Source organism: Podarcis tiliguerta (genome assembly GCF_965153285.1).
Source record: "Podarcis tiliguerta genome assembly, chromosome: 3".
NCBI lineage: Eukaryota > Metazoa > Chordata > Lepidosauria > Squamata > Lacertidae > Podarcis > Podarcis tiliguerta.
In genome coordinates this window covers 90,299,039-90,311,809 of record NC_139536.1, presented here as the reverse complement: position 1 = coordinate 90,311,809, position 12,771 = coordinate 90,299,039, and the positions used below count along the sequence as shown (strand labels likewise).

General features: G+C 41.7%; 1 protein-coding gene across 1 annotated transcript in view; it reads left to right on the top strand.

Moving 5' to 3' along the window:
- Window positions 1-12,771, top strand: part of HPCAL1 (hippocalcin like 1) — a 77,886-nt gene that overhangs the window by 54,102 nt on the left and 11,013 nt on the right. The gene's annotated exons all lie outside the window — the stretch shown is intronic.

Sequence of the window (12,771 nt, the reverse complement as noted above, 5' to 3'; positions counted from 1 at the left end):
AGTGTTGCATAAATTTACTTACGGTCAGGCAGCATTGCGGCCTGGTCAATGATCCAGCAGCAGGCCTGGGTCCGGGGATTCCCCAGGGGCCGGTCCCAACCAGCCAATGCTTGGGTCCGTCCACTGGAAAACAAATTGAGGCGAGCCCAGCATGGCTGTATTAGTGTTGTGGTGTTTGGCAAGTGGCACGCGTGTACATTTTTGTAATGAATTTGTTTCCAGTGCAGAACTAGACATTACAAACAACTTAGCTGTGACGCGGCAGCTAAAAAAGCCAATGCAATTCTGGGCTGCATCAATAGGAGTATAGCATCTAGATCAAGGGAAGTAATAGTGCCACTGTATTCTGCTCTGGTCAGACCTCACCTGGAGTACTGTGTCCAGTTCTGGGCACCACAGTTCAAGAAGGACACTGACAAACTGGAACGTGTCCAGAGGAGGGCAACCAAAATGGTCAAAGGCCTGGAAACGATGCCTTATGAGGAACGGCTAAGGGAGCTGGGCATGTTTAGCCTGGAGAAGAGGAGGTTAAGGGGTGATATGATAGCCATGTTCAAATATATAAAAGGATGTCACATAGAGGAGGGAGAAAGGTTGTTTTCTGCTGCTCCAGAGAAGCGGACACGGAGCAATGGATCCAAACTACAAGAAAGAAGATTCCACCTAAACATTAGGAAGAACTTCCTGGCAGTAAGAGCTGTTCGACAGTGGAATTTGCTGCCAAGGAGTGTGGTGGAGTCTCCTTCTTTGGAGGTCTTTAAGCAGAGGCTTGACAACCATATGTCAGGAGTGCTCTGATGGTGTTTCCTGCTTGGCAGGGGGTTGGACTCGATGGCCCTTGTGGTCTCTTCCAACTCTATGATTCTATGATTCTATTCTAACTGTGGAGAATGATGGTTGGGGCGGGGGACTTGCAGGAGAGGACTGGCAAGTCAGGAGAGGTGCTTCCCCTACTGCCTGTCAATTCTGTCCTGCAAACGCCCCTCCTGGCCATGATCAGACTTTCTTTTCCGCCATCGGCACTCCAAAACTAAAAGAGAGCTTGGCCACATAGAGCACAAGGGGGAGAAACTGCTCAAGGCGAGAAGTTGTGGTGGAGGGAAAGGGTTGAGCATCTCTCTTTCCTGCCTTCTGATTCTCACCTGCAAGCATCTCCTATCCTGTTACTGTTATCTCTGCAAACACAAGCTTACAGACATGTATTTGTCAAATTCCTGTACAGCGGTACCTCAGGTTACAGACGCTTCAGGTTACAGGGTCCGCTAACCCAGAAATAGTACCACAGGTTAAGAACTTTGCTTCAGAATGAGAACACAAATTGTGCGGCAGCAGCAGGAGGCCCCATTAGCTAAAGTGGTGCTTCAGGTTAAGAACAGTTTCAGGTTAAGAATGGACCTCTGGAACGAATTAAGTATGTACCAGAGGTACCACTGTATGCAGGTCTACCCAAAGATGTAAAATGGCTGTTCTTTTCCAAGAGAACAGTTAGGCTGAAGTGTGTTGAACATACTAATTGTAAGGCATAGCCCTCTCAACCTGTTAGCATTTTTTCTATATCCCAACTGTATACTTTTATGTCTGTTAAAAGGAATTCTCCTTTTTCGCACTTGTCCCCCACGCTGACCTCTCCCTCGCCATTTTCTCTATTTGTTTGAAAACAACCAAGAACATTTGTCTTGGAGGCTGTGGTGTATTCCAGGTCAGTGTAACCTCAGGAAGTTGCCTCATAAAAAGATGTCCTATGTCATCTGAGCCAAAGGATCTGTCAGCAGATCAGCTGGATCTCCCTGTACTGACAAGATCACAGATGACTGAGCATGGAGATATGTAAAGAAATACCCATGCCCTCTAGATACATCCAAGTGTGCCTCCCTTTCATAACACCATCTCTCTCATCGTCACCCAAACAAGGCACAGTGTCTATTGTGCTTTTCCACGCCATTTTAAGTGTTCTCTCGCTGCAAGTCTTTTCCAGTGATGCTCTTAGTAATCTTTATTTGCCTTCAGCAGGCTTTTTAGAAATTAGCTTCCTTTTAGAAAGCTGGCTGCCAGATGGTCTCTTTTATATTTTAGCTTAATTTAATCTTGAGGTCATTACTATTGGAAAATATTCTCTTCTTTGTCAGTTTCACCCCCTCTTCAGCAAGACAGCAGAATGATTTCACTGTCGGTACATAAACATGAATGGCAACTCACTGTGGCTGTATACCCTCATCTGCTCTTCAGGACGACTTTGTGCATTAGGTTGTATATAGCTCCTATTAGTTAATTGCTCAGGATTTTATGCTAATTGCCAGATATACAGTAAATGATTTCTTAGTTTTGTTTTATATTACTTGCTTTGAAACACTCTCTGCGGAACTGGGTTGTAAATCATTGCAGAAAACTATTTAAGTTTTGATTTATAAAGATAAAAGAGACGATGGCTAATTAACAATGGCTTTATTGTAATGCATATACAGCTTTTTTTATTCCCTTCAGCATACTCATTTCAGTACCAAGGGATGGTAGTTTTATGCATGTGTTGGAAAAAATACTTAAAATATTGGGGGGGGGGGAATACTAATATTGAAGGACGACGTATTTTGCAACAAACGTGTGCCTGGCCTATTCCAGATAACCTACATTTAGGCAAAACAGCTTAAAGGGAGGTAAAGAGATGCACATTCATTTGTCCTTGGATGCATATGAGTAACTCAAGATGAAACCCCATGGCTTATGTTTGTTACTATTAGTGTGGAAGGAAGGGTACATAATGTAGATATTTACAATGAAACAAAACCAAAGATGTGTTTTTAACTGGCTCTTTTCATCTTATAGTATTACTTACAGGTGTAATGGGTCAAAATAAATTAAAAAATTGTCCAGTAGCACGTAAGAGACCAACTAAGTCTCTATAAGCTTTCATGTGCATGGACACTTCTTCAGATACAGTGGTACCTTGGGTTAAGAACTTAATTCGTTCTGGGGGTCCGTTCTTAATCTGAAACTGTTCTTAACCTGAGGTATCACTTTAGCTAATGGGGCCACAGCTGCTGCTATGCCACCGATGCGCGATTTCTGTTCTCACCCTGAAACAAAGTTCTTAACCCAAGGTACTATTTCTGGGTTAGTGGAGTCTGTAACCTGAAGCGTCTGTAACCCAAGGTACCAAGGTACACTGAAACAGAAGTCACCAGACCTTATATATAGTTGGAGGGTGGTGTGGTGTATTGGGTATCATTCACCATCCATGACCTTGTAGATCAGGCATAGGCAAACTCGGCCCTCCAGATGTTTTGGGACTACAACTCCCATCATCCCTAGCTAACAGGATCAGTGGTCAGGGATGATGGGACTTGTAGTCCCAAAACATCTGGAGGGCCAAGTTTGCCTATGCCTGTTGTAGATTATAATTGTTTCTTCGAATTCCTTTGTATGCTTCTGGCATAATAAAAGCATGACTTTGTTCTCAGTGAGAAACTCTGGGCGTTGTGTGTGTGTTTGCTCTGTTAATTGTGAATGGAGTGCAGGAAAGGGAAAGATAGAAGAGCTCAAAAGCCCTTGATTATGTGTGATGTATTACTGTTTTCCCTGCATAAAGTAGAAATTGTGAGAAGCTTCTTCTCCCCGCAACCCATCAGAAAGTACCTGTATATCTTTCAAGGCAAAGCAATAGAAGGACATAGTGGCATAAAGCTCTTAAGATTGAGACTTATTTAAAATTCTTTATTCCATTCAAGTAACAAGGGAAGTATGAACTATTTCCTTCCAGCAGGTTTTTCTGCCCAAATTCCATTGATTCCCCCTCCCCTTTCCCTGCCTCCTCCAGCCCTGTTTGGAACTTTTCCAATCCCAGTCTCTACAGAAGCTCCAATGGGTACATAGTTTGTCCTAAGATTTATATCTTCTCTCGTCTAAAGCAAAATGTTTTATAATGCCTATTGGAGCATTGGGCTTAGCTGTTTTGAACAACTTTCCACCCCGATTCTCTTGCTTCTTTCTTCCCTTTTGAAATTAAGGAGCTGCCACTCGTTTGGAATTTCCCTACATTACCGTACTTTGTGTTCATTGGAGTGCTGCCATTCTTGAAGGGAAATGTTCAGCTTCCGCGGAGTCTCTATTTCTGGTTATTTGTTTTCTTTGCATGTTTTCTATAATAATAATAATGATAATAACAACAATCATCAGCATCAACCACCAGGCCATTGAACTCATATATTGTGATAACCAGTAATGGTTTCAGGCTGGTATTTAGGCTGCCTTTTCGGAGCTTCTTGTGGAATGTTTTTGGGAACCATAGGGATAGCTACAAGTTAGTATTTTTGTCAGCAAAATGTAGCAAGAATATATCTCATTACTTAATCTCCTTGAGAAGGCAGTGGGTGCTATGATTTGCTGGTATTTTCATTTTAAAAGGAAATAATAACAAAAGAGGACTTTTTCCCCATTGCAAATGGACTCACTGCAACTTGACTTATAGGAGTCTTGTTAACTAGAATGTCAGGTCTTATACACAAGACAAGATCTCTTAGCATTTGATCTAAAATGTCCAATTCACTTTTTCATTCTACTTGCACTGCTAAAAATTAGTATAAAGACCTGTTGAATATCTGGCTACATGTGAACACATATATGCATGAACCCCTCTGAAAACATCTACATGTGCATTATCATAAAATGTCTCAAGTATTCACTTGATTGCCCTCATTATTTTCTACTGAATTTGCTTTTTACATATTTGGATAATAAGGACAGCAGAGCCTGCCATTTTCAAAATGGTGTAAGTTCTACATTAGATCAAGTTCTGCCCTCTTCTAGACCTGTGTGTTGAACTAGCCTGAGGAATGAAGTGTGATTAATCTGCCTCTGATTCTAACCACCTTCGGGCCATCAATTTTCCCCTTTTTCTCTGGATTTAATTTCTCTATTTATAACTAGCAACTTAAAGAGTTGAGATACAGTCAGATACACCACTAGTCATTTTGAACATTTCTTGGGAACCTTTTTTGGCCAGAAGGCTCAACCCCTGGCCCAACCTCTGGTGGACCAAGATTGACAAGTGAGCAGGGCCATCCAGCTGTCATCTGATGTCATGATGACATTGGATGATGCTGCACATTGAAGCCCTGTTTGTTGGGACTCAACAGCGCAAAGCACAGGGCAAGGCAGTTGCAACGTCCTTTTGCAAACAGCCCTGTGTTGCCTTTTGAGTGCTGTGGTTTTGGGGAAATGACCTCAAGTGCCAATTGTTACCCTGAGCAGGCCATGAACCAGATATTCTGCCCCCCTGGACTACACAGTAAAGTTATTCTGTGCCTGAAGCTGGTAGAGAAGGTGATACTCATTTGACATGGGGAAAGCTCATTGGAGGTTGCTACTTGGTTTGTCATGTTTTTCCTAAATCCTTCTCAAGATGTTGTCATGTTATGCAATGTGTTGTAGATGGAGCTGTTTTTGAAAATGATCTAGAAACTTCAGTTTGGGATATAGTGGCGAGACGGTTAACTGGGACTGGGTGATATAAGCACATCACACCCGTGCTTTGCCAGCTTCACTGGCTTCCAGCCCATTTCCAATCCTAATGGAAGATTTTGCAAAGTTATTTATTAATTGTTAAACATAGGGTATAGTGCAAACGTAGCCATGCTCTGATGTGATCAAGGTGAATTCACCTGTGTGACTTTATGCCGGGGTTGTCAGCATGGTCCCTACCGCCCAGTGGGCATTTCAGGATTCTAGGTGGGCAGTAGGGGGTTCTACGGCACAAGCTGAATCCTCCTTCCATCGAGCACTGGTGGGCAGTAAGGAAATTTTACCATCAAGAAAGATGCATTAGTGGGCGGTGGGTATAAAAAGGTTGACTACCCCTGATTTATGCAATGAAACAAATGACTGTAAACAACCCTAAAAGTGTAACAACGTGCAACTTGGCTCCCTTAGCTAGGAAGACTCCCTTTTAAGACAGAGGAATTTTAAAAGGCAAGGGGAAAATGGTAACTGACGGCTGATGATAAGACTGTGTACACATGTAACAAGTAGTTCTGGGGAGGAATGTGTCGTAGTTATTTTATCACAGTGAACACACTTGGAAGTCTTTAAATATAAAATGTGAAATGTGCCTCTTAGAACAAAGCAGGGAGGAGAACTAATGCGTTTTATATATCTTCATGCTCCATGGTACTAGATGGCGTGGCACAGCACAGAAAATCTCTTACTAATGCACAGTGTATTTTGATGTGTGTTGCTGGCAACTCATAGATACAACATACACAGTGAGCAGAGCTCTTCCACTGACCCTGTGCACAAGAATGCTAAGCCCTAAAGAGGCTTTGGTTCTGACAGTTAAAGGACATCTGGCATGGAAAGAATATGAACACTGCCATGATCTAATGTGTAACTTGTATTGAAAATATCTGAGAAGCAAACAACAGAACTTTGATTTTGATTCACTTTCTTTTATTGTGCATTTACTTTTAGCTGATGCTCCTTTTCATGCTCTTTTCAATAACGTCAAAGGCAAACAAAAAAGCGATAGGAGGATCACATATTTCTGCCCAGTTCGTATTGTGAACTTGTCACTTTCTTGAAATCTTTCAAACAAAATTACATATTTCTGAATGGCACTTTACAGTAAAAACGTTTAAATAAAAAGTGCAAAAGTTTGGGGCAAATCCTTGGCATATTTGATTCTGTCCTCAAATGGTAAGCCAGCTAACATGCATTTCTTTCCTTTTGGTAACTGTGTAGCTCACAAAATAAAACAGAAAACCTTAACCTTGTTTTTAAGTAAATGCAGTACATGAAAAATGGAAGCATTTTGCAATATTCATATATGTTCACCGAACACTTGTATAAATTGTACTTCAGGGAAGGGATAGGTGTGTTCTTCCAAGGGTTGCTATGGCAAAGTCAGAGAATGAGACTCTGGAAAGTGATTTGATAAAAGCCTTTTAGAGCTATTGAAGGAAATGTTAACTTGGATGCCAGCAGCAAGACTTCTTTTCTTCGTCACAATTAATGAGATTTGGGGGCATTTAATTTCGTAGGAACTATCTGAAGCACAAGTTATGCTCAAGGGCATGACATGTGCCTTAATAAATTAATTTAAATAACAGTTATGGGTTAATTTCTCTTAATAAATTGATTATACAACTGAAGGCTTATACTAAAGCCCATCACACTGAAAGAACGAGGGCTTTTTAAACAAAACATTGAGTACAAAGTTAACAACTGAAACAATTCAGTTGTTAGGCATTTTCCTCACCAGGGATACGGAACCTGTGGCATCAGATGTTGTTGGGCTCCAGTTCCCATCAGCCCCAGCCAGCGTGGCAAACAGACAGGGATGATGGGAGCTGGAGTCCAGCAATATCTAAATGACCACAGGCCCCTGATCTAAACAATGAAAGGTACACTGGATGTTATTCCTGCTTCTTTAGATTACAGAGTCGTCCTGTGACCAATCAGGCACACAGGGAGCACTTTAAATATTCTGTAAGGTCATTGGAAGCATACTGCTCAGGTAAGGTTGCAAGAAGATGTTCCTAACAAGCTATGCAGAATTCTTCTTTTTTCCATTAACACGAACTGTGTCTGAACTTGTGACTGCAGCTGAGTCAATATTTAAAATGGGGAGCAGCCCTTTGATATTCAGGTAGTGGCTCTTACCTATTTCGTGAATTGATAGAAACGATCTAGCAGAAACACACTTCCATGTAAGGACTGACATTATTTTTGCCAGGTAGTGAGGTTTTTGAAAATGAAGCGTTAGAAGTTGCCTTCTTGAACATGTGATTTATTTCCAAACTAAAATACGGCAGTGGGGGATGTTAGGTGTGCAACATCACACATGCACAGTGCATACTTAGTGCAGGTGTTGGAATTGCATGAGTGTGCCACACAGTGCAACCACTGCAAGAGATTAAAAATGATTACAAAAGCCAACTTGGAAAATGTTTGTATGTATGATCTATGAGGAATATCCTAAGTTATTTTGATTAACCCCTGTGTTGGGAAAGGGAGCGTGGGAAAAGCAGACAATATAAGACCAATGCGTTTTAACAATGTGAGGCAAAATTGGAACAAAATAAAGGGGATATCCTGCAGCGGAAAAAGTCTTTCTCATAGACAGCTGCCCATTTCAGTTTTCCATTGCTTCAAACAGAGAACATTAAGCTGGGTGAGTTTCTTCCTTTCCCATTTCTGTTCCATGATTTCAGTTTCATTGGACATGTAATATAGATAGATACATAGATAGATGGATTAATTTCAATGTGGTTTACAAGTTGCTAATGCACACAGTGGACATCTTTCACAGAGTGTTGCTCTTTGGATCTAAAGATTTGTTTGGAGGCATGTCTTAAATGGCTTGTTCCACCATACTTGGGGGAAAACAAGCATGAGTTCTAGTGCCTCTTTTGCCATTGTTTCACCCCCAATTTGCCCTCCATTGGACCCCTCATGTGGCCACACTCTTTGCCTCTGTCATGTCCCTTACAACCACATCCATATCCCATTGAATTGCATCCACAAAGACCTTTCCCTTCAGAAATGATGGGAGTGTAGCCAAGCAATGTCTGGAGAGCCCCAGCTTCCCCACCTCTGACATAGGGCATTTTTGCTCTGAGCAACTAATGGCCTCTGGGCCAAAACTGATCAGCCTAGTGTGGAAGTCAGTGGCATTGGTAGCAATAGAGCCTGTTGGCAGGCCAATGTGAGGCGTTGCTGTTGACTTCGCTGACCCAGGGTTTTATGCTGCATATGGGACAAAGAAAAAAACGGCCGTTTTCTTCAGAAAGTAAATGGTGTGGGGGAGTGTGGAAATACAAGATGCCAATTATTTGTCTTTTTAAAGTAGCCTCTCTGATAGTCCCATTCATGCAAAGTTTGTCCTTGTTTCCATAGTGAGGCTGGTAATTACAACTGCCCTTTAGCATACTCGGGAATGGAAAGGGTTTGGCTTCTTTCTTTCTTCTCCCCACCCTTTTGCGCAAGCAGTACATCTTATGTAGCATTCTGAGAAAAGGATAGAGAGCCAGGTATTTGCCTAGATGTCAAAGTGTGCAATTAGCTGGAGAGTTCCTCTGTGCTCTTTACATGGCTTATGGCTCTACCAGCTGGGAGCTTAGTTTAAACATTTCAACATTTGGGAAGCAAGCAGGGCTCCATTAGAGCAAACAGTGAATAGAAATAAAGCTAGGAGGCTGGGATGTTTATGGTTTCCTTCAGTGCAGAAGTAGCTAATGATATAAACACAGGTTTCTGCTTAAACCTGATGTGTTTTATTAATGAGCAGCTGGCTGCTTTTTCTTTTTCTTCTTTCTGTTTCTGAGCAGGATAAAGGCTTTGTATCGCCAATGCTGGGTAGAAAATAAATGGAGTATTAATAGCATACCAGAGTGTGTCATTTCTGAGAACTCTGGTTATGTCACCATTTCTTGATAACAGTCCTGCCCCCCCACCCCCTCACCCCACTTTTGATGCTCATATGCAACTTGGCCTGAGAAACTACATGCACATTGGTCTTGGGTTGCTTGTTTTGTCCCTGTTTGTGAGATTGTCAGGCCCATAGTCTGTTGTCAATCCCTCCGGTAGTCAAGAGAAACTCAGGAGGTGGTGAGGAAATCAGAAATAAAACCAGGAATGTGTTTCTGTATAGTAAAGAGCCCCAAACTATACAAGCAAATTCACGTGATGTGTATGTAATCTGAAAACATTCTCTCTGCCCCCCCCCCCGCCCCAAATCCCAGTGGAAGCACAGTAGCACTGCCAAAATGCTGCTTCCAAATGTTGGCAGCAGAAGAGCACACAGGTGCAAGCTTTCAGATGGCAAGGCCTGAGAGTCAAGCAGAAGAGTGGGCTTACTGATTGCCAGCCTGGGAACCAAATACATGAGAAGGGTGCTTCTTCCAGACCATCCTGGCCATGTCTTAAGATCTTCTACAGGAAACCCAGTTGCCTTCCCTATCCAGACTATGTTATCCAGCCATAAAAGAGGGTTGTTGTTGTTTTTCAGTGACGACACTCTGGCTTTGCTAGCCAGGCACCCACACGACAATCCTTTGGCTGCCAGGTTAAAAGACTTTATTTACCCAGTTATGTTGTTTAAGATAGGAGCGACTAACCCAGTGGCCCTCCAGATGATGGATTCTGATTCCCATCATCCCTAGCTAGCATGGCCAGTAGTTGGGGATAAGGCGAGTTGTAGTCCATTAAAACCCAAAGAGCCACAGATTAGCCACTTCTGGTCTAAGGTTTAGCTTACATAACAGTTTTAATTGCTGCCTTTTCTCATATTTGTTGTGGATAAATTATGTATTATTAGTTTTTGTTGTACACTGTCATAGGGTGGATCTAGACCAGGGGTCAACAACCTTTTTCAGCCGTGGGCCGGTCTATCGTCCTTCAGACCATGTGGTGGGCTGGACTATATTTTGAAAGAAAAGAAAAAATGAACGAATTCCTATGCCCCACAAATTCTACTTATGTAAAAACACACTGATTCCCGGACCGGATTGAGAAGGCGATTGGGCCACATCCGGCCCGTGGACCTTAGGGCCTGATCTAGACAATGGAAAAACCTGCTATAAATAAGTCAGAAATTAGATTGTTATAACAAAATAAAAAATTCTTTATGGAAAATTGTGTTTTAACATTTTCTGCTCTCTGGCGCCATCTGGTGCTGCATGTTTTTAGCACATTCAAATTGCTGTTTCTTTACTAATGTCCTTGGATTCTGAACCCAACAAAAAGTGGCATATAAATGTTTAGAAATAAATATTTCAGTAGACTGCTTGGGCTTTGAAGTTTAAATGGAGAGTAGATTTTGTGGGAAATTGTGGAGAAATCATCAGTTCCTGGAAGCTCTGTGGAAGAGCTTTTTTAAAGCTGAAGCTGCATAATGTGTTCTGTTGTGTACAGAATTGTGGTATTTTTAATAGTGTAATTTAAGCTTGTGTTTTCTGTGGTGTTTATGATGAAAAGCTGTGTAGGATGGTTTTTAGAAAAGGTGCTGAAATAGTCTTTTAAATTGTATTAAACTGTATGTAAATACCGGTAATGGTGTGGTAGTATGTGAGAGTGAGTTTGCATTCTTTTGCACTTGGGTCGCTAGTGTTGCATTGATAACCCAGTTCTAACAATATCAATATCCATGGTTATTTAGATTATTTTTTATGATTTGGCTGTGATTGTAACAAAGAGCACAACACTGGAGATAAGTGTTGGGGGAAGTGATTCTGTTCCATCAGGAGAAGACATGGACTGTTAAAAAAAGAGATCTCACTTCCCAACTTGCTTTTCTTGCTTTTAAGGCTTTTCGCGGGTTTCTAATTATTATTATTATTTTATTTATTTATTTATTTATACCCCGCCCATCTGGCTGGGTTTCCCCAGCCACTCTCGGTGGCTTCCAACAAAGTATTAAAATACAGTAATACATCAAACATTAAAAGCTTCCCTAAACAGGGATGCCTTCAGATGTCTTCTAAAGGTCTGGTAGTTGTTCATCTCTTTGACATCTGGTGGGAGGGCATTCCACAGGGCAGGTGCCACTGTCGAGAAGGTACAGTCATACCTCGGGGTTGAAGTAGCTTCGGGATGAATATTTTTGGGGTCTGCTCCACAGCGACCCGGAAGTAACGGGTTTTGCTGCTTGCACATGCGCAGATGCTCAAAATGACATCCTGCGTATGCACAGATGCACAGTCGCGTGTTATGTTTGCTTCAGGATGCGAACGGAGCTCCAGAACAGATCCCGTTCGCATTTAGAGGTACCACTGTATATGTAATAGTTGGATGCTTTGCAAGCATAATGTTGCACCAGGCACAAAATGTTTTCCTTCTTGATAGCTGAATTACTTGAATTTCAAAGAACCTGAAAAGTTCTTTGAAATAATGATAAACCTTAAAAAGAGATCCAGGTTAAAAGTATGTAATGTGTTTCCCATACACTCCCCACTCCCCCCATGGAATGGAGTATAAATCAAAATTTTGACTGCAGGAAAAGAATTTACAGGCAGCTTGCTTTTGTTTAAAGACTTATTTCTCATGAGGCTTTATATTTCAAATATGATTCTACATGTATTCACTTGTGTACATGAATTCTTATATCTGAAGGAAGGTATCCTTTGTTGTTGCTTGAGGCTCAGGTGGCCACGGTGTCACGAAGTGCCTTCCATCAGCTTTGTTCCAGCTGTGCCCCTATCTGGACAGGGACTGCTGTTGTTTATGCTCTGGTAACCTCTAGGTTAGATTACTGCAATGCGTTATACATAGAGCTGCCTCTGAAGATGGTTCAGAAACTTCAGCTGGTTCAGAATTTGGTGGCCAGGTTGCTTTGAACCTATTCCCAGCCTGACTGCACTGGCTGCCATTACCTTATGATTAAAACATTCTACTTCACAGACATGTGTACACATCCCTTTTGAAATAAAGGGTTGTATTCAGATTGCAATGACTTATTATTGTTAATTATTTCTTCATGCAGGTAATGTTTCCCCAACATTCAGTTTGCATATTACCGTGGCTGCTTGCTAATGTATATGCAAACTTTATGTAATGTCTTTTTTCAAATCTCTGCTTGCATACACTGTAAATACTGTGGCTCTCGTGACATTGGGAAGAACAGTTGCTCTTAGCATCCTAAAGTATTTAGCTGCTTTGACAACTCATGACCAGAGTCCATACAGTCCATTCCGTCATTATTTCCATTGATTCCAGTGTGTGCATTAAAGCTCTCTTTATTTCCCCCTCTCCAAATGTAGCTCAAGAGTACTGCACTCAGTGCTA